The 27509-nt window shown below is 41.9% G+C and overlaps 1 long non-coding RNA gene across 1 annotated transcript in view; it reads left to right on the forward strand.

Annotated features, from left to right (window-relative positions):
* The first annotated feature begins 212 nt into the window (after window positions 1-212).
* Window positions 213-27509, forward strand: part of LOC140683539 (uncharacterized) — a 33991-nt gene continuing 6694 nt past the window's right edge. The window contains exon 1 of the long non-coding RNA XR_012054717.1: window positions 213-334. This is a non-coding gene — a long non-coding RNA (uncharacterized lncRNA). The remainder of the gene's footprint in view (window positions 335-27509) is intronic.

A 27509-nucleotide genomic window follows, 5' to 3' on the forward strand; every position in this document is an offset into this window, starting at 1 on the left:
GAGTTCTTCAGCCAAGAGTTTTCCCATCCAGAAGAAAAAAGGTAAGGAAAGAGCTCGGAATAATTATTTCCCCCCCTTGTTTTGCAGTCAGTTTCAGGATAGGTGATTTTTTTAAACTGGGACATATTCACCTGTAGCCATCTGAAAACTTGGGTGCCTGACCTATGTTGAATCAGAAGACTGTGAGGATTCCTCCCCCTGAGGAGGAGGAGCAGCAGAGACAACGTGTGATGAACCAACCACAGCCCCCATTTCCCACCCCCTCTCCCTGCTGGGTGGAGGAGAGAGAGAAATTCGGGAGTGAAATTGAGTCCAGGAAGAAGGGAGGCAGAAGGTGTTTTTAAGATTTGTTTTGATTTCTCCACTTTCCTACTCTGGTTTGAATGGCTATACATTAAGCTAACTTCTTTAAGATGAGCCTGTTTTGCTCATGGTGGTCACTGGTGAGTGATCTCTCCCTGCTTTTATCTCAATCCACAAAATTTTCATATTATTTTCTCTCTATCTGGTTTATGGAAAGAGATAAATAGAGTATCTTTGATGGGTAGTGGCATCCAGCCAGGGTCAACCCACCACACAAGTTAAGATATTATTGATTGTTGATCTACAGATCAACATGGATACATACAGTAAATCAATATAAAAAAATTAGAAATATAATTTCTCTTATTTTTAGCAAAAAAATTATTGTCATCTAATAACACATACATTAAAAAGATGACTTAATAGAATTTTTTCTTCTTTAGCTTTCCCCAGAAAATATGTGAAAAAGTAATTTTGATTAGAGGTATTTTGATTTATAAAACATATCAAACATTTACCAATAAAAATAGAAGGTCTGCTATTGCCAATTTTATGACTAACAGTTTCTTCTTTACACTTATTAATCTTACTATATATGTCTCTACCACATGTAGTCATGCATTTCTCTTGCATTTCTAAAGGAACTTCAGAAAATTTTAAACTTTATAATTGCTTGGGATTTTAATTGTATGTTACAGATAAATGTGTATAAATTCCAAAGCACTGACACTCCAATACTTTAAACCAGGAAAGTGCTGAAACATTTTGTAACAGCAGATTGAAGTTAAATCAGCTATTGAAGTGGAGATAAAATGCTGTCAAAAGGCAGCAAATATTTTTTGCTGACATCCACTGCACTTATTTAAGAACTGATTATTTTCTAGTATCTCAAACTTTGAAATTAAGCGTCTGACTTTTCCAAAGAATCAATTTCTTGGTTCACGCATTAATATGACACTAGATTAAGCATTTGCAACACAATTTTAGAAGAAGAAATGAATTTCATGTGGAGACATGTGTATTCAAGTATTTCCCACCTTTGCCTATTGCTCCTGTTAGAGTAAAGGTCTCATTGCAGAGTTGGAGCTACTTGGAAGAATTTTGTCAGTACTTATTTTGTGCTCTATTGGGTCTCTTGCCCAGAGATGGAAAATTCATGTTTCAAGTCCACATCTTGTACTGATGCTGTGTCTGCTAACTTGCATGAAGCGTTGCTGTTCCAGCCGGAGGGCTGGAAGGCAAAATAAATCTTGTGATAAGAGCCAATATGTTTCAGTAGAGGTTGTTGAGATCAACTGATGGATTGTTTCAGGATCTGACTGAATAATTCTCCCAGGGCCAGTCTGCAGCAGACTGAGCTGTGTTGCTTTGCTCACGATGAACTGCTCCCAGGGTAGGATGAGGAAGGGAAGGCACCTCTGTCTTAGCATGAACTCTGCTCAGCATGAGGTTGCTAATCATTTCACCAAAATTTAAGGGAGGGTTTTCTTCTCCTCCTAAGACAGACACTTTCATTTGTTTGGCTGGATTAATCTCTATGGCTTATAATGTGAGTGTGGCACAAGAACTTTAAATGTACAAAGTAAGATAAAATCAATCACACTCTAGATATCTCTGCTGTAGACATCTACAGCAGGGCTAGTTTCTAAGTGTTCCTTTATAGCCATTGAAAAGGATAGACACTTTTATGTGCAATTCATTTGATCTATTTTAGACGTGTACTTTAGGATGAGATGAATTGTACACTAGAAACTCTCATTTCTCTCTATTGAATTTAGAGGGAATCTAGGGTGACTAGTTCAGGTGCAGACATCTGCATTTGCTTTTAATTAATTGAATCCCTCCGCAGTATCTCTGATGCTTCCAAGAAATATTGGGTGGACTTAAACATATGCTTGTAGGATTTTTGTAACCAGGAACATTAGATTTACTCTGTATTGTATGCAGACAATCTGTTTATCCATCAGCCAAGGGCTTCTTGCAACTGCTATTTTTACTCTATTTGTTTAATGGAGAATTCACACATATTTCTACGCAGTAACCCAGAAAGTAGGAATATGGCACTTTGAAGCTTAAAGTTAATTACATATTTATTCCCTATACATCTTGAGTTATTCTCCAACTGATAATAAATTGCTGCGGACTTCATCAGCAACATGAACTTCCTTCCAGGGCTGCATGGGGTGAACCTTGCTGGTCAGCTGTTGGTGGAAAAGAAAGGAAAATTGTGAGAAAGTATAATTTTGCTTGTTCCTCTTCTTTTCCCTGCTCTTTGAGTGCAGTAATATTCCCATCTAGCTACTATAAATTAAATAATATAATTTGAATAGAAATTAAATAGTGCACTATGTTGCAACCAGAGAAATCTGATTTCAAAATTGTCCAACACATCTCAGTGGCCATTGACTTACTTCCTTGGACTACTGGAAGCAGTGATAGTTACATGGTTTTCTCTCTTGGCCTTTTCTGCCAACACAAAGCTAAAAGTACCTGCTGTACATGCTGCAGGGAAGCTCACACTGGGATAAGTGAATTGCTCATGTGTGCTTACCATACACCTACATTCAGCATATTCAGATATTTAAATGGAAGGGATTTTGTTTTATTTTTGGAGCTCAAAGCTTTCAAATGGTGCAAATATCTGTAAGTTTGGCTGACAATTAAGACTGAAGTATCAAAGTAAAAGTCAGAAAGGGGAATATGAATCACCTCAGGAACATCTTCCATAGACTCAGATCTTTGAAATAAGTCCTTGTTCAGAAAGAAAAAAGAAGATGCTTGTCCTGGAAAGTAAAGAAAACTCAAGGATGTTCTCACCATAAAACTGACAATTCAGAAAAGAAATAAGTGTTATTCCTGAAAAAGCTTAATATTTCAAGAGTTTTGTTGGTTTTCTTTTTTTGCTTCTGTGGCTACTGTGTCCCCAGACCCAAAACACAGACTGGTAGAACTGAATAAAACATTTTCTCGTAACTAATGAATATTTGTTAGCATATTTTTTTTTTTTCAACAGCTGCTACACCTTTGATTAGAGATCTGTTTTTAACTAGTTATATGGTTTTAGCTAAAATTTGACAGGTGTATCTTTTAAAAAGAATTTTCTTAAAAACTTATATTGATACAAAACCATTATATTTGAGGCATTTCAGACCAACCAGCTTTGACAATGCAATTGCTTTAGGCTTTCATAGCTATGACAATAGCATCCCTTTGGACTATAGTAGATCGAGTCCCCTGAGCTGGATCAACATCATCTCAGCCTAATAATGAGTATAACTTTTATGTCTCTAGTCCTTGATCAGTATTTTGATTCACTTTCCTGTGTTCATTGTTCTTTTGACAATTAGTCCATATAGTCTTAAATTTTCTTTATATTTTATATACTATCTATATTCTACTCTAATACTATTTTAATAATACTGTATATATTTGTTCTTGCATTTCTGTCTCAGAAATATTTAGAAAAGGGTTCCCTGGAAATAATCCTCAACAAAGAGTATCTCAGTGTTTCTCTTTGTGTTAAAACAGCAAACAAAAAACTCCAAATTTTTGTTTTTAAAAAGAACTCCCATCCATCAAAAAACCCACTAGAAACAACAGAAATGGACAAAAAAAAAAAAAAAAAGAAAATGGGCACTAATTACTAATTTTCCTTTCTGATCCACTACTCTTCTGGCTTGTTTCACTATCATCTTTGCATGTCTTGCTGATTTCAGTTCCCAATGAACCCAAGGGGGAATTTAGAGCACCTCTTTAATCATCACTTTCTGAACCTGGGGCAATGATTCTGAGAAGCTGTTTGCACAGCAATATAAAAAGGAAAGGAATTATAGAAAATGTGTCCCTCTAATCAGCACTTGTGGTAAAATATATGTTAATAAAAAAAAGTATTCCCCTTCCATTCATAATTTATAGAGCAGATAGATCGGAACTCACACACTATCTAGTGTGTGGGAAGCAGACATGTGGCTCTAACATTTTGATTGCAACAGCACAGCTTTATTGAGACCACTGGAGCTCCTGCTGATTTACAGCAGTCCAAACTGGATGCAAATCAAGTCACTCATAATTTAAAGAAAGCCATGAAGTGTTTCAAAGAGTGTTTTAAAAGAGTCATCCTCCTTTGGCATCTTTAGTATTTTGCAACATGAATTTCTTCTTTGTTAACAAGGTTTCTATACTGCTTCTACCTGAACAGAGCCAATAGTCACAACAAGGTGAAAGTGTCATAGGAGACCAGGGTATCACTGAAATAAGATGATCTCTATGTAATGAAGAAGGTGGGGACACTTGTAGCTGGAAAGATTGACTTGTGTTTCCAAAGATCTGTCTCTAATATTTTTCTTAAAATTTGATCTTGAAAAGACACAAGAAAGTGTGTTTTGGTCAAAACACATCACAAAACAGGAAGAAACTGTACTGAGATTAAAAAAAAAAAGCATAGTTGTTGCCACTTTTCCTCACTCTGTCACTTTGATGTCACCAAATGCAACAGAAGCATCGTGGTTAGGCACAAGCAGCAGTAAGAGATCAGCTTGTATCAGTAGCATTAAGGGAGCACCATGTAAATGCTTTGGGAGGAGATAGTCTTGTACAAGCATACAGTGTTATTGTCAAAAACAAACAGAAGAAATATTTTTTTTATGAATAGGTGAGCATCTCCTTGAGGCTGGATTCTCATCTTAATAATTCTGTTATTGGAGAGATGGTCCTGCCTCACACTCAGCAATAACTCACCTCCCACGTTGTCTCTAGACTTCATAGTCTTATTTATCCTACAGCATTAGTATTTTTACTGATAGGGAAGCAGACAGCTGTATTCAGGCCACCTACTGCAGGGGAAATGAGTGATTCAGATGGTACTTTATGAGCTGACAGTCTCTGGCTCCATATTCAGCTAATGAGAAGAAGGAGTCATGATTTCTAAGTCAGACAGAGTGCTTGCCATCGCTGCTTCACCCAAACATTGTGATTAGTTCTCTTCAGTTTCAAACAAATTCAGAGCACACATGTCTTCAGTCATTCCAGGAAGTGTTTAAGTGCATCTTTGGCTCTCTACTAGGCAATCTGACTATGGGCCAGTGAGGCTAACAACATCCTGATGTTTAGAACAGTTTCTGTGGCTGCTGGAATCCACTGCACAGAATAATACACTGATAGCTCATTCATCCTCCTTAGTGTTTGTGAGCCAGATGTACAAAAATGTGGCACTGATGTGAAGTTGAAATTAGGACTTTACCTAAAGAAGAAAAGCTTTTAGCTGTACAAAGTCTCTGCAGATGTCTGCTTTTAATATACTATTGAATATTCCGCCAGAATAAGCTTCATGAAACTGATAAAAATAGATTATTATATATATGCTGTGATTCCAACCTGTGATTCGGGATAATGTAGCTGGGGAAGCCATTGTGACAGTTGGGAAACCATCCTTATCATGAAAGTGTCACCTCCTTGAAATAAGGCAGAAGTAATCACTGCTTTGTACCAGATCTCATTAAATATATTTAAATGCTTTAACATTTTTCATACTTTTGGCTTTAAATGGTTACAAACTACAGTAGCAATGCAAGCATTATTAGATGGGGATAGAGTTCAAAAATGAAATTGCAAAAAAAAAAAAAAAAAAAACTAACAGCAGGGCAAGGTGTCATTACAATGAGCTGTAGGAATATATGACTCTTAATCTCATTCTTCTGTACAGACAAATGGACCGTCTGTCTATATGGCATTAATGAATGACAGTTTCTCACCATTTGGTGGATGCATGTGTTATCATTTGTCTAGATGACATCTTGATTTATAGACATCATTGAAAAACATTAGAAAACCTTTCTACAAGTTTGATGGGAATTCTGAATATGTGAAAGTAGGGAATTTTTTTTTCTAAACAGTTCATTGGGGTGTACTGTTTGAGGCAATCAGAAAGACCATATGGCCCATTGGTTAGGTTTCACTTGGAAGATGGGTGCCTTGGACCCAGTTTCCTGCTGGACCTGAAGCTCCTTTCTGATCTAGGGCAAATCATCTACTTTCTCACACTCACTTATCTCAGCTGTAAACAAAAAAAAAAGTGATATTTCTTCCTCTTGGAGGGGTAAATTCTCATGGAACATGTTGGGAGGTTTAGAGGCTGCACTAATTATAATTACGTACTAAGGATTTATGTATTAAACTAGATTTCAAAAGCAAATTTCTCTTACAATTATATGAGGAAAACATGAAGGGATTTATAAGAAATAACTTGCAGAAAATACTTTAAATCTTTCCATTGTCTGCATTGAATATATGGAAGAGAAAGAAAATTTCATTCCACTCCAGAAATGTAGTTCTAGCACAGGAAAAATAATTGAAATGGTTGGAGTACCGTGGAGTGTCATCACCAAGGATCGACACATTGTGTGTATGTGTCTCTATGTGTACAATAACATACACAGCTTCTCCTAGGCTGCCTGTACACAGAAATTTGTGCAGTTCAAATTAACAAGGTAGCGCATTTTCCAAAGACTGAGCATTCATTTGTAAAACTGAGAAAACTGAGAAAATACCAAGCAGATATTAATTATAATTCTCTGTTAATAGAGAATAATTATTTTCTCATGGATATTTTTGTTAATTATTCTGGCTCTACTTGTCATTTTAACATGCTTTGTGTCATTTTCCCAACACACACCAGCCCTCTGACTGTTGTGTGTATGTCACAGCAGCCTGCAGCAGACAGAATTCACACCACAGCACTGGGTGAGCAGGGCTGGATGTCAGCCAGCTTCCACACAGCCACATAGGCACACTGAGGAGCATTTCCTGGCATCATGTGAACCACCTGAGAGGTGTAATACTGCTAAAATATTAGCTTTGGAGTGTAGCAAGGCAGAAAGTGTTTCAGAATGCATTACTCTTATCTCCTGTAGGGTCTGCTGACCTGTTAAACAAGGAAATAGGCTACAGAGAAAAGACATTTCAGCTGGGCCAGGACAATTCCAAAAAACAATGCTTTTCTTTGATTTCTAAATGAAAAAAAAAAAAATCCAGAAGTTTTTTTTTTTCATTACAAATTCTGATTTTAATTTTTTCTGACTCTCTATCAAGCCACAATTTTGAAAATTTACTTTGTCCTGAACTAGAAATCTAGAACTGAAAACAAATCTCCTTCCCAGCTTCAGCTCCAGTATCAGCTTCTCTGACCACTCAGGATGAATTGTTTTTACACCATCCAGTCGTTCTCATGGGACCCTCCCCTGAAATAAAACTAAATTTGGTTAAACTGCTGGAGGAATTTTTAGGAAGGCCAGGGCTGATACCTTTCTGCTCCTTTCCAAGTAGTTTGGGATGAATAGGTACATCCTAGCCCAGAGTGACTACCTCTGGGATAAGGCTATTCTTCAGAACAAAGCATCTCATCAAGAACTGCCTCCAGGCTGTTTGGGTTGTCTGAACTGTGCTTTGGAGGAGAGATGCAAAGCTTCGACTTTGCTGTAAGAATTTCTACATTCCCAGGACTGGCCAGGCTTGACCCCATTTAGCTCCAGAGATCAATTTAGGTCAGGAAGAGAGGTCAGCTTCAGTACGCTGCTCTTGGAGAGTTTAAAAATGACTACATGGAGGCAGTCAGCCATTACACTTGTCTCAGATCAGCTCTCACCCCTTTCTGCCAGGGTAAAAGAAGTCATATGTAAGAGTGCTTTGAAGTGATGGATGATACTGTTGAACTTTTAGTGGACAGTCTGTTAGATGGGATGAAAAACACAACAATAACGTATAATAAAGGAAGGGCACAAGGTTACACACAGTAACTTCAGCAATGGTCCCTGAATCAGATGCTCTTGTCTCTGTGCTTCTGAGGTGAAGCTGACCTAGAATATTGGAAAGGACTCATGAATATGAATACAAATTACATGTCACAGCTGATTAGTGAATGATGATAAAGCACTGTAGCACTCTTTTTCTGGAATTAAAGGCTAACGCTGAGAAAAGTACAGGCTGCAAAACTTTTTCCAGCATTTAGAAAGGCTCTTCACAGAATCACGGGATGGTTTAGGTTGGAAGGGACCTTAAAGATTATCTTGTTCAAGCCCTCTGCCATGGGCAGGGACACCTTCCACTAGACCAGATTGCTCATCCTGACCTTGAACACCTCTAGGGATGGGGCCCCCACAGCTTCTCTGGGCAATCTGTGCCAGTGCCTCACCACCCTCACAGTCAGTATTTTCTTCCCTTTAGCTCATCTAAACCTGTTCTCTTTCACATTAAAGACTTTATCCATTGTCCTGTCACTACAGACCCTTGTAAAATGTCCCTTTTTACCTCTCTTGTAGCTCCTTTATGTACTGGGAGGTGCTGAGATCTCCCTGGATCTCTACTCCAGGCTTAACAGCTCCAACACTCTCAGCCTGTCTTAATAGAAGACTCTTCTTATATTTCTTTAGATCTTTATATTTACATAGGATACATTTCTTTGTCCACACACACTTATTTCTTCTTACAATTTTGTTGTGGTTTGGTTTGGTTTTGTTCAGATTCTTTTTTACATGTGGTCTTTTTTCTTCCTACTTTTTTTTTTTTTTAAATTTGCCCTTATAAATTAAAGTAATTGAGGAAAAATCCCTTCTAGAACACTATTAAAATTATTTCAACAGAGGTCATTGAGGGAGATAATATATAGGTTGTAGGAATGATGGGGGAGGAAGACAGAAGAAAGCGATTGTTTATCCTGCACCTCTACAGTTTCTAACACCTACAGATACAGCTGCAAATAAATAATCAGCAATAGGTATAGAAAATATTAAATTAAATTACTCAAAGAGCCAGAAAAATAGAAACAGTGAAGATCCAGAACTGGAGTTGGTTTATTTGTCGTCTGTTTGTTACCTTCAAAAGTAGATCCATTTGAAGATCATGCATCTGATTACAGGTGTTTGAAATGTACAAATTTCTCTACATTAGGAAATGTAAGGGGTGACTTTGCATCTTCATAAATGAGAGCTAGGAATTCCTGATTTCTAGTTGAGGTGATGCTTGGGCAAACAAATGGATATCTGCAGGTAAACACAGCATGTTAACTTGAAAGCTACAAGCAATGCCTTTGGCTTCAAACATTTGTGCCTAAATATCGAACTGAACTATGGTTATATTAGGATTTTAAAATTAAAAACAAAAGTGTCTCATTACTTCCTATTTTCTTTTATCTGCAATCATCTGACAAATTAAATATGAAGATTTGCAGAAATCTAAAATCAAGGCTAGAAATGCTGATCTAATAGCCAGCTGGTTGACACAGGACTATGATTAGTGTTGGCTGTTTTGCCAAAAGTGCAGCTTGTTTAATAAGTACAATTTTTCCTCTTATTCATTTAAGAGGGAAAAAATAAAAAAGAATGAAAGTCCTGTCAGATGAGGATTAACTTTTATGAAGGAGAGGATTCAGCAATACTTTGTAACCATCTCCCTATATCCTCACTCCTTTGCAGTTCCCAACACTCCATCTCCATACTTAATAAGTGATAATAAAAGGATTTTTTAAACTATATCTTTCCTGAAAGTTATTCTTCAATTAAAACCAATTGCAGAATTTCAAGTAGTATAGTGTATGATGCTCTTACTCTGCCAACTGAAGACATTAAAATATGCCTATACATGTGATTTTAGAATAAATCACAAACATGGACAACTCTCAGGGTAAAGAGCAATTTTCTACAGTTTATGCTAGTGACCAGCAAACCTTTGGAAGTCTTGTGTACAAGACTTGTGTTATCGGAGTTCCAGAAGTGGGAAACTTAGCCTCTGTGATACCATACACTCTACTTTGAAGAAACTAGTTGTTACCATGTTACACTTGGTAACAACATGTGCTAAAAAACTTTGCATGAAGAGACCTTAGGACAAATTTGCTTTTGGCATAAATTGCCATTTTCAGTTGAAGCCAATGATTTGTTACTGTTTGCACCAAATGTGTATTTGACCCTTCTCAGATCATGAGCTGTAACAAAACTGGAGATGCAAACAGGTAACAGGTAAAGATAATTTATGTTTTGGGTAGATACCATGTAAGGAAAAGGTACATGTGCAAAAATTTAAAGTTGCATATAATAACATGACCTCAGGAATTTTTCATACACATTTCAATCTTTTGAATAAGAAATTTTTAAGTGTTTAAAATTCACCAGTATGTCAAGGAGTTTTATTTTTCAGTTATCTTGGTCCTAGAATAGTTTTGAACATGTGCTGAAATATCTACATGTTCAAATATTACTGTTTCTTGCTGACTGATAACCGTTGTACTTAGGATTAACTAAAGCAAAGATTATTTCCTTTCAAAATTTTTGTATTTGATTTTGTGGCAATTATATTTAAAAAAAAAGTTCTGCATAGTTCTGTATCTAAAATAGAATATGACATTGCAAACATATTGCTCTAAATATTTGTGGTATCATCAAAAGAAATGGTAGCATCTTTAAAAAATAACAACAATGTAAACTACCTGTTGATGTTTGTCTACTTAATTTCAATACAATCATAAATTTTCACACATAATTTTTTTTAAAACTTCTTGCATATTAAGATTTTACTATTAAACAAAACTGATTCGCTTTTCAGCAGTATAAATGTGTACGTGGTATCCATTGTATCTTTGATTTAGAAATCTTTAGAAATTTTTCTGCATGTAATTAGAATAGAAAATACTAACATCAAATAAGTTAATCATGCTGCAATTAAACCAATATGTTCTTCTTCTTTCTTTACTCCAGCCCACACCCCATATTTGAGTGCATTATAAAGGTCTCATACTCCCAAACAGATATCTACATTATCAAATAATCTTTACAGATACAAATATAATTCTCATGTGTTGCTGTCTGCAGTTTGTGGATCTATTTTCCAATCAATTCAAGGCCAACTCTCATTAGTGCAATGAGAGCTTTCATGAATAAATCCCTCATATTTTGATGATAGAATTGATTCTTCGTTATTGAATTGCATGCACTCAAGTGGGATCTATCTGCATCTAAAGAAAGAAATTCATGATTTTTTAAATAATAATGAATGCCCCAGTATATTTATTATAATTTTGTTTTTTAGAACTGCACCTAATTTCCTGAATATCTTTGATAAACATTGGCTTTTTTGTGCCTTCTTGGTTAATGAAAACTCAGGAATTATTTCTAAAGCTTATTAGTTAGGGGTGTTTGTATATTTTCTAATCTACTCTAAAGAGTAAATTATATTCACTTATATGAAATATCCCATCAGTCCAAGAAAGGATATAGGAGTCATCATTAACAAAATGGCAAAAAAAAGGCTGTGAGTGTTGTTGGCAGGTTATCTATCGAGTGTGTGGTAGACACAATACAAATATATGTGGATTATATGGAAACTTCCTTTTCTTACTTCCAAATAATGTGGGAGCTGTACATAATTTACAAAAGCATTGATATAAAAAGAAAAATTATACAATTGCTATGATTTGTACAGTATATGGAGTTTCGATCCTAAATTAAATACTGCAATCATATCTCAAATATTGGACATATATATATATATATATATAGATATATATATATAGCATATTCCTACTCTGTTTATTTAGGAGATAAAGTATACTTTTGCTGATAATACTGTGATTCTTCAATTTTATTTTTTTTTTTTTAATTTTAGCATTTAGTGGCTTGGTTAAACACTAAAAAATTAAGGAGAATTTTAAATGCTGTTTATTATTTTTTATTGTTAAAGGAATTTAAAAGGTAAAAAAACTGATTTGTGTTCCACTTAGGACAGATAAAGGACTTCTTATGAATGAGAATCAGAAATGTGGTGGTCACTGAGAGGTCACTGAGGCCTTCTAGGTCTTTTTTCTGTTTCTGTCTTCAGTTCTTCTAAGGCTGCCCTTCCAAGGGTGATAATGCAACATGAAGTATTGAGCCATTTTCACGCAATAGGAAGAGGACTGTGAAATATCTTTCCTAAATAAAGAGGCTGAATAAATACTTGCCAGGTATTAAAGTGTTTTGGATCCTGCCTTAAAACACATCAGTGGCCAGATTGGCTCTGAAGTGTCTTGCAGCACTGTTCCTAGGCTTTTCACTGATATTTGAGAATTAGTCTCAAGATGAAAAGGTATTCCCATCTGGAATGATCTCCTATTTAATTGCATCTAAACCAAAAGCATTTCTGGGTGCAGCCATACCCGGCTCCTTTAAAAGGCAAGGAAGGATGGGCTGAATCACCTCCTGATGCCCTAACATGGGAAAAGGACCTGGCTCTCCTCTAAAGCATTAAGAATAAACTAGTGACTACATCATTAACAGAAATTTCATACTTGAATCCTCAGCCTTTTGAGTGAAAAATTCAGCTTCTTGTATTCAGCAAAATTTTCATTGCATGTAATGATAGATAATATCTCCTTAGATACTTAAAATCCAGTTTTATTTCACCTTAGACTTTTGGAAAGAGGTGGTCTAGACAGCTCAGCTGCAACCCAAAGTTAAATCCCCTCTTTTCTTAGATATCAGCTATGTTTAAATAAAAATGACATCCCTGACAAATGAACTATACTGTAATCATTGCAGTTTGTACTGCTTTAGCAATGCAAATGATCAAAATTTAGTTATAAAGTCTTTATTACATTTTTAATAATACTTCAAGTCTATGTGAGTTGCACGTGTCCCAGAAGAAGAGAAAAAGTCAATAAATTGTATTTTTGGCAGAAAATATGAAATGATCCAACAGAACTGACTCACATTGACTGTTGACCATTCAGAAAGAGCACCAATGCATTGTGACCAACAGTGACTCATGGTCATAGGCTGCCTTATTGTTGGACCACGCTTGCAGCCTAGAGGAAACTGGGTCCTAAAGAAGACAAATTGGATTTCTTTCTAAGCTATTAGCAGAAGAGTGCAGGAATCCCTTTTCCATGATTTAGAAAAAAATCATTAATTATGAATTAGGGGACAAATGTGTTTCCTTTGATCCAGAGAAAATACCTTAGTGCTTTTAGCTGCAACATTACACTACTTCCTAAGTCCCCAAACTTTTTCAGCTGTAGAGGTTTCTGTGATAATTCCCTTTCATATGTGAAAATATATAAGGTCAAATCAAACAAAAAGGATATTTGAAACAACCTAAGCAGACCAAAGAATTCAGACACATTGCAGTGGCATTGGAGGATGGTGAGGACCTGATTCTGCAGGCAATAATAGAATATGCAGATAAACTGCAATGCTGAACATTATAAATTTAAATTACTTTATACATCTGCAATAGTTTGCACCTTTTCTATTGAAGACCATTTCTCTACACCATGGCTTGCATTATAAAAGATGTAGTATTAGCCTAGAGCGTTCTGATTTTGGTAGTTGCTCCAGTAGATTACACTGCTCAATATTTTGTGACATGCCTTTTTCTTGAGTGTAGTAGACTTCTCATTTAGGTCAACTCTATCAATTTATTTAGCTGTTATGTTTTAAAATTGATTGCTAATTTATTTATGAATTTCTGTTGTGGTTTAATCCCAAACATCAACCAAGCCCCGCAGAGATTCTTGATCACTCCCCCACCAGTGGGATCAGGGAGAAGAATGGAAGGGTAAAAGCTAGGAAACTTGTGGGTTGAGATAAATACAGTTTAATATTTAAGGAAAAAAAATCATGCTTTCCTAGGGCAGGAAGGTGTTCAAATATTTCCAGGAGAGCAGGACCCCATTACATTTGGTGGTTACTTGGGAATACAAAAATGCCATCAATCCAAAAGTCCAAATGTTTTGAAAGCAGTAGATATTCACACAATTTTTAATTTGACTATTGGATTTTTCAATTTATTAAAAATATCCTCACATTAAAATCAACTTTGCCCTTAAGTTTGAACACTATTTTGCAATGTTTTCTGTTTTTGAAAAATATATGGGATGTGTAGCCACAGAGAAGATTTAAAAAATGGAGTAAGTGATTAGGGATCTGTACTTAGAAGCAAAAGGGAATGATAATTTCTCTTGCTATGTGTCTGAATATGTTACCTGCACTGGATTTAAAATAAATATGGTATTTCCATGATGCAAATACTCTTTGTTAATAATAGCAATAAATAAAAATGTCTGTAACATCAATTTTCGGACAAAGTGATGTCTTATCTTATGGAGATAACTATTGGTTTTATTTTGTTGGTTTCAGCATTCTGTTTTTTTTTAAATTTAGCTTTCTGTAGGGATTTCTTTATCTGTGATAAATATATGCCTTTGGAAACTACATATCAGCAGAGTAAGGAAATTTTGTAGCAAGATATTGCAGATTTAGGGACTTTTTTTCTTCATTTGGAAGAGCAAAGTCAAGGACAACTCTATGTGTTCTGCAAAGTTCAGCAGTAATATTATTATTCACACAAGTTGTCTCAGCTGTGAAGTCAGTACATTTGTTCTGGATGTCTCTTTATTATTAATGGCCCTTTCACCTGACTTTCTACATTTGTTTGAGCCAGCACAGCTCCTGCCTGCTGGCCAGTTCACTTAGATTGTTTTCATCCCCTGGTTGCCTTAAAGGTGAAGCTTTGTTCCAAATGCCTTCTGAAAGGTTAGTCTAACTACTCTAAGGATATAGGATTGAAACAGAAAATACTCTGGAAACAGCAAACGGGATAGCGAAGTCTCTCATCTTATTTCCAAGGCATCTGTCATTTTATCCAAAATGTTCCACCAAGCATAGGATAAAATTCATCATGGACCCAGAGTGCATATAGCACAAAGATCCACCCAAGTCTGACAACACACCGTATCTGCCTTAAGCAGATGTTTAAATGGAAATTAAGTGGTGTGTTGCCTGTTAATGGCTCTTTACAAGCAGGTGATTTTCACGAAAAGAGATTAAGAAAAAAATATAATCAATTTATTAAAAGTTCTGAGCGGGGAAAAAAATATAAAAAAGAAGATTAGTTAGGAAAATATTACTTTCTTCTTGGGAAAATTCCATTTAGGAAAATTATCTTTTTTTTTTTTTTGGGGTTTTTTTTTTTTTTTCTAATGGGAATATTAAACTAGGTAATACCATTCCTAAACCATGACAAGAAGTCTGATTTTCCATTGGCCACTTCCAAGGGTTCCATAATCTGAGATTTATTTGTGGTTTAATTTTCAGTGGGATCTTAAAATACTTAACAATATTGTTGATGAAGAACTACTTATACTATCAAAGATGTTTATATAAAGCAGAAGTAACACTGCTAAAGATTTAATTAGCACGAGCAGTGGAGGTCACTGGAATGTGAAGTACAGGGCTCTTACTGCACAATCAAGAGCTGAGGAGAATGAGATATTGGCTTAGCTTCAGTAGATAATATTAAAAAAACTCTGTATCAAATGGCTACAATTTCAGCTGCTTGTCTTTCCTCATTTATAGAGTACCTTTAGGAAGTCATTCCAGTCTTTCAAGAGGATTTGTAGGGTGACGCAGTACCCAAAAAACCATACATCACAATCTTGGTAAAATACCAAGTTACAGAAAGACATTTTAAGCTCAATACAAAGTAACATTCATATAATTTTGGTGTATAGGAATATATGTGTGCATGCTAGGGTAGTGTGAAATACAGAGCACCAAGGTGATAATATGCCACATTAGGACAATTCATTTTAAACATCTTAAAATAGAAATGTCTAAGGAATGAGAGATGGAGGTCAGAAAAAATTCATGAATTCTTCCACCTTATTTTCATAAATCAATGCCTTAGGCCCCACTGAGGCAGCTAAAAATACATTTCTCTTTCAGATGAAGGAGATTAGGAGGTGGGAGGGAGGGCTTGTTGCCTTGCAAATGTAGAGGATGTCAGAATTGTCATGAAATTTATGAACATTTTGTGTATAGGTGTTACTGCATGAGGGATACACTTTCCCTTTTAGTGACATGGATAATAACATTCTTTTATAATTCACTATATAGAAATTGAAATTTCACCTTTTCAACCTATTATGTTTGTGGCACAGCCCATAAAGAGCTCATGGGACAGAAAGGGTGAGGTTGAACATATTGAACGAGTTCTCTTCACAGATGTGCAGAAATTGTGGATTTCAGGCAAGAAACTGATGATGAGCTGGTACATGGCAAATGCATCACATTCTGTTTCTAGGGACTATTGACTTTCCTTGGTATTCTGTTTAGAGAAGAAAAAATAACCAAGGTGAGGGCATTTCACTCCTGATGTCAAAGTACAAGTCAGAATGATTGCATTTATTTAGGAACCATCCGTTTCCCAGTGAGGGAAGCAAATCCCTAAGACTGCAGCCATTTTAAAGGTAGAAAATGTAAGCTGAAGTCAGGTAAATCCAGTCCAAACTTCTTCAAAACATAGCTATTAATCAGTTGCTTAAGTTAACTAAAATGTGAATATAGAATGTGCTGGAGAGGTGAGAGCACCTCCTGACATATTCATCATGGAGAAGCAGAGTCTGAACTCTAATGAGTGGACCTTCACAGCACAAAAATTAAGAAGACAAATAATGATATGGGTGCCTGTTAATTGGAACAGCTCAGTGGGTAGCCAGTTAAATGGCTGTCTTGATGAGGAGGAAAAAACCTACAAAAATATCTTTCAAAATAATCAAATTGACATAAAACTGCACAGAAACTAAAAATTGTAAATACAAACATTTTATATGCTCCTTGTTTGTGGAATCTGCCTCCTCTAACATATCCTTTGCAAGAGACAGGGGTCAGTTATCTGTTGCATACTGAAGACACTGTATCTCTGATACAGAATATACTGTGAATATAGGGGCAGAAAAGGTAAAGATGGTTGCATTCATTAGACAGATCTTCATTTTTCTTCAGCAGATGCAAAGAACTTTGGAGCTTCTAAGAGCAAAGGTTTCTTTTTCTCTCTTGTTTGTTTCATATAACTCTTCAATTGTTGCCTGACAACTCCTGCATCAAAACATCGAATTCTGTAATGAGATATAAATGTTTTCTGGGCACAGATCATGCAAATATTTCCACACCCACCAAACCTGACCAACCCCTGTTCTAGTGAATAGCACTACCAACCATTTCAATGAAAGATTCCTGTTTTCATATATTGCTGAATATCCTGTTTATGTCTTTCACATAGCAGCTCGAGGTGGGCAGTATCATTTAAAGGCTGAATATTTCTCCCATCCTTTAACAGACACACACAGTTGCCCACTGAGGTGACCACTAGAAGAACAGCTCTGCTCAAACCTGCTCCATACTCTGTGACTAAATGAATTTTGTAAAACTGTCTCATGTTTTACTCTGATTCTTTCCTAATGCTGCTGTGGTGAGGAAGCTTTTTCTCTGCTGTGATGGAACTGCAACTCATCTATGAATCTCAAGAAATGATTGTCATGATTTCTTATTCTCACAGTGTTTCATCATTGTTTTCTACAATTTCTCACTTGCTTTTTCACTCCCTGTGATGAATCTCCTGTCACCAAAAGGTTTTCAGTACAGTTGTGTGCTTTGCCCTAGACATTTTCACACAGAGTTTCTGCAGCTTACCCTGTAGTCATGCACTTGAACACGGGAGGAGACAAGTCTCTAGTGGACTGGATTTTTGTGTTTGTATAGGGCTTACATGGCAAGGTTTTGGTAGGGGGTTGTTGTGAGGGAGATTGGTGCAGGGATGGCTCCTGTGAAAAGAAAACAGAAAATTCTCCCATGTCAGAGAGCTCCTAGTCCTGCCAGCTCCAAGATGGACCGTAGTGTAGGCTGTCCCCTTTTACCTGAACTCTGATTTATTTCTTCGAGAAAAAAGAGATTTTGGCATCTCATTATGGCATATAGAATGGAACAACCAAGTAAATACATTCAAGTGCTTTGGGCTGAGCAAGAAGAATCCTACACAGTCGTTCTAATTTTCCTAAAGGACTCCAAACCCATATCCTAGGACTGCCTGTTTGGAAGGGTATAAATATATCTTTGAAGAAACTAAATGCTATGGTGGTTTTGGCTTGTTTCATAGATTGTTGTGCAGATCCATGTCACTGAACTTGAGATATCTTAATTGTAAATATCAGAGGTAGTACTTCTTGTACCTCTTATAGTCAATAAATAGAAGTAGACTAATTGCTCCAAAAAGAGCATGGCTTTTTGGGATGATGTAAAGCACATTGTAAATTGTGTATATCTTACCAGAAAAAAACAGGGATGGGCTTTAATGCATCTAACTTTGTATCACTACAGTGTAGTGACTTCATGTACACCCCCTACTTTTCATCAGTACAAAAAAACAGTGGGCTGTGACTCATCAGATTTAAAAGTGGGATAAGTTATTGAAATGCAGGTGACATTTTTGATGCTGTGGTTACCCTGCCTTGTACTGCTTTGAAAAATCTTTTTCAAACCCAGTGTCTTATTCACCTATTTCAGGTTCCTTGGGTCATCTCAAATTCTTCCAGATGTCAATGCTTATGCAATTTAGTGCTGCTTAGTACCTCCTTTATAGTGAATTTAGTTGTTCTTCAGGTTTCACTGACAGAGTACTTTTCAACTGCCTGATCAGAAGCCTCTGAAGTTCTTTGAGCTGACCTAGGGTATTCCAGACATGCATGGGACTAGCAGATGTGACACAGGATAAATTAAATATCCCTATCCTTAGGAAAGGTAAATTGAGATCAGCGAAGATAGTCCTGGGCATTTGAGATGGCACTAGAACTCTTAGATTTTGGTGGATTAATTAAATCTTAAGTTTCCACTGACAATACAGAGGCTGGAATGGTTATTGAGGCCTAAATTAGAATTTGCCATTGTAAAAAGCTGACCAATTACTGGGAGGTAAATGTAAAATTAATTCTTTGCTATGCAATCCTGGGACAAATTCCATCTTTTGTATATAACCCAGTGATCTCTCTTCCTAGTGATATCCTACAAAATTACCTACGTAGCCTTACATCTCTTTATAGATAAAATGGAGATAATATACCTCCATTTACATGAAGATTTCACTACATACTATGGCAGAAATGTAAAAATAAGTGTTCTTCTTTTTCTAGTCAAGATTTTTTTTTTTTTTTTGTGTCCCAAAAAAATAGTGAATAATATACCATCATTCCTAGGCAATATCTTCATGGTAATAGGAAACATTTTTGCATATCCCAGTACGGTCAAAGGAAATTCACCGTATGGGAAGACTTTATTTTGTTTTGTGTCATAAGACAACAGTGATGCTATGTGAATCTCTGTGGTAAGATAGGGACAGGCGAAGCGGAAGATTACCGGAATGTCACGGAAAGATAGACCCCTTCCCCCCCTCTCTCTCCCCTGCTTATCTGCTAACTCCAGGAGTCAGAAAAGAATGTAGCCACACCTGTCCTGGTAAAATTCCACTACCCACTATCCTCCGAGACCCCAAACCCCCCTCTGACGTAGCAAAGACTCCTAAACCTATATAAACCCACGAAATAGGATAATAAACGCTTTTCAACCGTCTGCCATATTGGTGTATGCGTGTGTTGATTAGCCCGAGCGGCTTGGACGAGACCAGGCCGCCGTGCTGCCTTATCTGAACCAGGCTCCTGGTTGTCTTTCATAAAGACAACATACTGGTGCCGGAAACCCGGGACAAAAGAAGAAAAATTTGCCCGGCGGACGGGTTTCACCTGGACAGAAGCAGCGGCCAGGACGGCGGGACCGTACCCAGGCGTAAGGGGAGACGTCCCCTAGGATCCGCGGGCGTCATGGACGCAATGGCAAGGATCGTGAGTGCTATTTATTCACAGTGGGGTATTGGGTGTAAGCTCAAGGATTTTCATCTTGCCATGGCGAGATTGCTTGAGCTAGGGGCAATCGAGCGTCCCGTGGATGTATTACATCCGGAAATATGGGACAAATGCACTGCCGCGCTAGCCGAAGACACAAAATCTTCCGGCAGCGGCAGAAATCTTAAAGCATGGGGGAGAGTAGAAAAAGCCCTACGCAAAGCGATAGAGGAGCAGGAGACATGGACCGCGGCGCGCACGTGTTTATTAGTTACTCCTAAACTCGGCGTGGGGGCGGGGACGCAGACTGCCCCTGAGAGCGATTCGCTCGGCAGCGGGGACCCAGGGGGGCTCAGCGCGACACCCACTCCCCCAGATCAGAGCCCACCCCCCCCCGCAGGAACCCCCCGCGACACCCCCGCCGCCGAAAATCCCCAAAAACCCCCCCCCGCGCAAACCCCCCGAGAGACCGCAAATTCCTCCGAGCCGCCGCCGCCGCCCGCCCGCGATCCGATACCGGAGACGCAAGAGCACGCGGAGCGCTTCTGGCAAGGGCTGCTAAAAGAAGCCAGAGCTGCCGAAACGGCGGTTTGGGAAGACGGCGCGGCCACGCCGCCCCCATATCCGTTTGAAAATGGCGCCGGGAGCGAGGGAGAGGGGCGGGGCTCGGGCGGTCCCGGCGCGAACACCCGGGGGGAGCGCGATCTCGGGAATGCGCGCGCGCGGGAGAAAGGGGCGGAGGGCGGCGCGGGACACAGAGCCAATCGGCAGCTGCGCCGGGAGCCGCCACCATATAAGGCAAAAACCACCCCCCGCGGTAGGCGCGGCGAGCCGGGGGGGCGGGAACGGCCCCTCCCCCGAGGGGGGGAGCGAGCCCGGGGCCGAACAAAACGGCAGGGAGCCCCGGAAGTGCACTGGCACTCGTCTTCTGGCTCGGAGAGCAGCAACAGCTCCAGCAGCTCAGGGGAGCTGACGGAAGCTAGCGATGGCTCCGATTCAGACGAAACGGAACCGGCACGGCTTGAAACAAAGCCGGGTAAAGCTCTAAGCCGCGCCGAAAAACAAATACAATACGAATCAGCCCAGTTTACTGACTGGGGGAAAATAAAGATAGCTTGTGCTGAATGGTCCCCGGCGGCCGCCATACAAGCCTTCCCAGTCCGGCTTACCGGTCCGGAAGGGAACCAACAAAGGGTCTATACCCCGATAAACCCAAAAGATATACAGTCAATTGTCAAAGCCATTGCGGAAAAGGGGATCAACTCGGCTATAGTTACTACGTTGATCGATGGTCTTTTTAGCAATGATGACTTGCTTCCCTTTGATATCGAACGGATAGGGCGTATGTTATTAGACGGAGCGGGAATGATCGTCTTTAGGCAGGAGTGGGAGGATAATTGCAGAAAGCAGCTAGCCCAGGCGTCCGGCACGCGGCAGCCCCTACACAGGTCGAGCTTATCCAGACTGATAGGAAAGCATGATGATATGATCACACCACAGCAGCAAGCTGCACAGATGCAGGCTGAGGAGGTCAGAGCGACCACTCGGGCTGCTAGAGAGGCAATTCGTGCCGCCTCCCGAGTCGTGGCTAAGCCAGCACCATGGTCCACCGTGAGGCAGGCAGAGAGCGAAAGCTTCACACAGTTTGTGGATCGCCTGCAGGCAGCGATAGATTCCTCTACCCTGCCGGCAGAGGCAAGGGGCCCCGTGGTGGCCGACTGCCTGCGTCAGCAGTGCAATTCTGTTATTAAGGATATCTTACGTTCCCTGCCAGCCGGGGCTAGCCTGGCGGACATGATCAGACATGTAGTGAGGGAGGAACACCTGACGCCCATTCAGGCAGCCGTCCACACCCTGACCAATGCCATGGCGTGTTTTAAGTGCGGGGAGGCGGGTCACATCGCGGTGAGCTGCCCACAGCCGGCACGGCGGCCCGCCGCAGCGCCTCCGCCCCAAACGCGCCCGCGGGGATCCTGCTGGGGCTGCGGGAGGAAGGGACATCTGGCTAGGGAATGCAGGTCCCGGCTCCAGGGAAACGGAAAGGGGAGAGGGCCAGCGGGCCGCACCCAGCCCCCTCCCGCTGCGAATATGAGGCGGCCCATCCATGCCAACCCCCAATGGGGCGGGGAGCCCTCGTACCCCATTCTCCCACAGGAAGCAACCAACTTCATACCCCTGCCAGCGAGTATCACGGCACAGCCTGCGGCGCCTTCGTACCCACCGCCACCACAAGCAGCGCCTGTGCCACAGGGTCAGCAGGGGGCGCTCCAGAACAGGACAACCCCTGGGTGGCCCTGGCCCTAAAAATAGGGAGGGAACCCCCGAAAATCTGGGGGACATGCCGCCTTTATGACAGTCAGGACCCTCATGTAATAGGACTTCAGTTTTGGGCAGACACAGGAGCAGACTGCACAATCCTACCCCAAGCCCTGTGGCCCCGACACTGGCCGTACAAGGAAGTATCCCCAGTGAACGGGGTGGGGGGGCTGTCCCGGGCCTGGAAAAGCACCCAATTGGTAGCTATAACGCTCCATACAAAGAAAGGACCAGAACAAACAGTAGCAATCCACCCCTATATCTTGCAAAACTCCCCACCCCTGATAGGAAGGGACGTTCTCGCCATGCTAGGAGTCAGGATTACAAATTTATGATGAGGGCCACTGCTGTGCACCCACTGCTGCCAATCAAACTCACTTGGAAATCACCAGACCCCGTATGGGTCGAGCAGTGGCCCCTGTCAAAGCCTCGAATGACAGCCTTGCTGGAACTGGTCGACCGCGAGCTACAAAAGGGCCACATCGAACCCTCCACCAGCCCGTGGAACACCCCTGTGTTTGTAATCCCCAAGAGATCAGGAGAAGGCTACCGCCTCGTCCACGACCTGAGGGAAGTAAACAAAACAATTCAGCCCATGGGTCCAGTTCAGACACTGCTGCCCACGAACTCAGCCATCCCCGAAGGGCAGCCGTGCGCAGTGCTGGACATCAAAGACTGCTTCTTTTCAATACCCCTGCATGCCGAGGACAAAGAACGGTTCGCCTTCTCCATCGTGTTCCCGAACGGCGAGCGACCTAACCTCCGCTTCCAATGGAAGGTGCTACCTCAAGGCCTTGTGGACAGCCCGACCATATGCCAGATCACCGTGGACAGGGCACTGATGCCAGTCCGACACTCCCACCCTGCTGCGACCATCATTCAGTACATGGACGACATCCTCGTCGCCGCACCATCAGCAAGCCAAGTGGATCACCTAGTGTCCACGATCACGGAAACCCTCCAGGCCAACGGCTTCGAGATCGCGAACACGAAGATCAAGAGAGGACCGTGCGTGACCTTCCTGGGAGTGGGGATCACAAACTCCTACGTGACCCCACCCAGGATAAAAGTCCGCCGAGACATCAAGACCCTCCACGACATGCAGCGACTCGTAGGATCTCTGCAGTGGCTCCGCAACACCATCCTAGTTCCGCCAGAGGTCATGGACCCCCTGTATGACCTCCTGAAAGGAAAGCACCCGTGGGACCCCAAGGAGCTGACGCCGCAAGCAACGAAATCCCTCGACTTCATCGAACGTCAGATGTCCACCAGCCTGCTTGCCAGGTGGAACCCGGGCGTACCACTGGACTTATACGTCCATTTCACGCAGAAGGGAGGAGTGGGAGCACTTGCCCAAGGACCTTCCGAAAAATCCCAGCCGATCCAGTGGGTGGTCCTCGGAAGACCGACTCACGCATTCTCCCCAGGAGTTGAGTGCATTGCTAACCTCATCACGAAAGGCAGGAGACTCGCCCTGAGACACCTGGGAACCGAGCCGGCAAGGATCCACCTCCCCTTTCGCAAGCGACCGACCACGGAGTCAACTGCAATATCGGAGCACCTGGCCCTCGCTCTCACCGGCTTCGGAGGAGAAATCTCCTACGCCACCAAACCACCCTGGACCCAGCTACTGACCATCGTCGACATAGATGTGCCACCGAAGGTCATGGACCGACCGCAACCAGGACCAACGGTCTTTACAGACGCCTCCTCCATGACTTCTACCGCAGCAGCAGTGTGGCAGGCAGGAGAAACATGGCATTGTGTCAAAACGTGTGACCCCACGCTGTCAGTGCAACAGCTGGAAGCAGCAGCAGTGGTCTTGGCATGCGGACTTTTCCAGGACGAACACCTCAACATCGTGACAGACTCTATATTCGTGGCAAAGCTCTGCCTAGCCATGTCAAGACCAGGTGTGTCAACATCCACGACGGCCTCCATGCTTGAAGAGGCACTCTCCTCACGCCAGGGCACCGTGTCCGTCATCCACGTCAACAGCCATAACCCAGTCAAGGGCTTCTTTCAGACTGGCAACGACAAAGCAGATGCCGCAGCGAAGGGAGTGTGGACACTGCAGGAAGCTCGTCAGCTGCACGAGTCACTCCACATAGGGGCCAAAGCACTGGCAAAAAGATGCGGGATCTCGACAGCAGACGCGAGGCACGTAGTGGCCACCTGCCCTCACTGCCAGAAGTCACCCCTATGGACCGGTGGAGTCAACCCGAGAGGCCTCAAGGCATCAGAAATCTGGCAGTCAGACTTCACCCTCTGCGAACTGCTGAAGCCCCGAGCATGGCTTGCAGTGACAGTGGACACCTACAGCGGAGTGATCATAGCGACACAGCATCTCAAACCCAACTCGAAGGCCACGATCCAGCACTGGCTGACAGTTATGGCATGGCTTGGTATCCCCAAGCAAATTAAAACTGACAATGCTTCCAATTTTATCTCTAAATCAGTGCGAGAATTCGCCTCAGTGTGGGGTATCACCTTGGCACAGGGAATCCCATATAACAGCACCGGACAGGCCATTGTCGAGCGAGCAAATCAGACCCTAAAAGCCAAGTTAGAAGTGTTGGCAAAGGCAGAGGGCTTTGCCAATTCCATCCCCTCAGGAGACCAGACACGCATGCTAGCAACCGCGCTGCTAGCACTGAACCAATTCCCTAGGGGAGATGAAGCAAACAGTCCCATTCGAAAACACTGGGCCACCCAGACACTAGAAGAGGGCCCACAGGTCATGGTCAAAAACGAGCTAGGCGAGTGGGAACGGGGCTGGAGACTGGTGCTTACGGGACGGGGGTACGCGGCAGTTAAAAAGGAGGGCAAGATCAGGTGGTGTCCACTCAGGTCGATCAAACCTGACCTTAAGAATGAAACTAATGGAAAACTGTGAGTTTTCGTTCGCAGGACACGCTCGTGGACCGTCCCCGCGACACACACACACCTGCTCCAGAGGGAGACAACGGACCACCAAGCCACCAGACAGAGCCTGAGCGTCCCACGGCGGTGAGACCCAGATATGTGCAGTGTCTCTGTGCAATCCTGCTGATGGGGTTTGTGGCCGGGGGGCAAGCCGACCCAGGCCACTACCCTCACCAGCCGTTCAGATGGGTCATGCAACATCTCTCAAGCGACAAGGTGTTCAAAGAGGTCACCACCGCAAACGCTCCATCCTTCGTATTCCACATAGCCGATCTGTTTCCAGGGCAACCGAAAACACGGCCCATAAACCCACGTATCGTACTCATGTACATATCCTATTGGTGCCCAGCGTCCAACCCAGGGAAAAGGTACTGTGACTACCCGGGATGGGGACATTGTGGGTATTGGGGTTGCGAAACCATTGTTACAGATGCCAGACCATGGGCAGACGGGTGGCAACCACAGGAGCCCGACAGATTCTTACAGTTCACCTGGGCACCCTTTGGCTGCGGAGACCACACTGCACAGCCTAGACAACGGGCATGCGTAAGTTATAACATGACTGTCCTACAGCCAGATCACCCTAGCTGGGCCACGGGTAGAACATGGACAGTGGTCCTCAAAGGACCAAGGAGGTGGGTGAATGTGAGAATTATCAGGCTCCAGCCGCCAACGCCTCGACCAGTGGGACCCAACAAAATTATCAGAAATGTGCTGGGAGGGAAAAACACAACCCACCTCAAAACCCTGACCCCAAAAGCCACTGACACCCCGACCGGCCTTGCAGATACCCCCCAGATAGGCCGCATGGCTGAGTCAGACCCAAACCCAATCTTTCGTATGCTAGAAGCTACCTTTTTAACCCTAAACGAAACCAAACCGAACCTAACTAACCCCTGTTGGCTTTGCTATGATATCAAACCCCCTTTTTATGAAGGCATTGCTTTGGACACCCCCTTCAGTTACTCCTCGGCCAGCGCCCCTCACCAGTGCAGGTGGGACACTCCCCGCAGAGGAATCACCCTGAGTCAAATCACAGGACAGGGCAGATGTTTTGGGAGTGCAACCTTAGCGAAGCAGAAAGGCAACTTCTGCACTAAAGTTGTCAAACCGAACAGAAAAACTAGCAAGTGGGTGATCCCATCTGCGTCTGGGATGTGGGTTTGCCAAAGGTCCGGAGTGAGTCCTTGTGTGTTCCTTGACAAATTCAATGATTCTACTGATTTCTGTGTCCAAGTTCTGATTGTCCCCAGGGTTTTGTACCACTCAGACGAAGAAATATACCATCTTCTCGAGGAACCTAACAGACTCCACAAAAGGGAAATAATCACAGGTATAACTATCGCAATGCTGCTCGGCCTGGGAGCAGCTGGCACCGCCACGGGCGTCTCAGCCATCGCAACCCAGCAACACGGACTCTCCCAGCTGCAAATGACCATCGACGAGGACCTGCAGAGGATCGAGAAATCCATCTCCTATCTGGAGAAGTCAGTCTCTTCACTTTCAGAAGTAGTTTTACAAAATAGGCGAGGACTTGACCTTTTGTTTATGCAGCAGGGAGGATTGTGTGCAGCTTTGAAGGAGGAATGCTGCTTTTATGCAGATCATACAGGAGTCGTTAAAGACTCCATGGCAGAACTCCGAGACAGACTAGCTCAGAGAAAGAGAGACAGGGAGACCCAGCAGAGCTGGTTTGAATCCTGGTTCAATCAATCACCTTGGCTCACCACTTTAATTTCTGCCCTGGTAGGTCCACTGGCAATACTGCTTTTGGCTATTACCATAGGACCATGCCTGCTGAACAAACTAGTCTCGTTTGTTCAAGCCCGTCTGGAAAGGGCAAACATTCTGTTCGTAGGCCACCAACAAATGCTATAAACCAAAAAACTGCAAACACAGTCAGTAGCTAAAGCCTTCAGCACCTGCCTTAAAAAATCTACCCTGATCTACTAAACCACCCTTTCCTTAACAAGTTACAAGTCTGTACCTCACTCCAATGCCTCTATCTACAACTACCTCATTTTGTATATGATAAGGAGGGGGGAGATGTGGTAAGATAGGGACAGGCGAAGCGGAAGATTACCGGAATGTCACGGAAAGATAGACCCCTTCCCCCCTCTCTCTCCCCTGCTTATCTGCTAACTCCAGGAGTCAGAAAAGAATGTAGCCACACCTGTCCTGGTAAAATTCCACTACCCACTATCCTCCGAGACCCCAAACCCCCCTCTGACGTAGCAAAGACTCCTAAACCTATATAAACCCACGAAATAGGATA

Source organism: Taeniopygia guttata, chromosome 3, assembly GCF_048771995.1.
Source record: "Taeniopygia guttata chromosome 3, bTaeGut7.mat, whole genome shotgun sequence".
NCBI classification, from domain to species: domain Eukaryota; kingdom Metazoa; phylum Chordata; class Aves; order Passeriformes; family Estrildidae; genus Taeniopygia; species Taeniopygia guttata.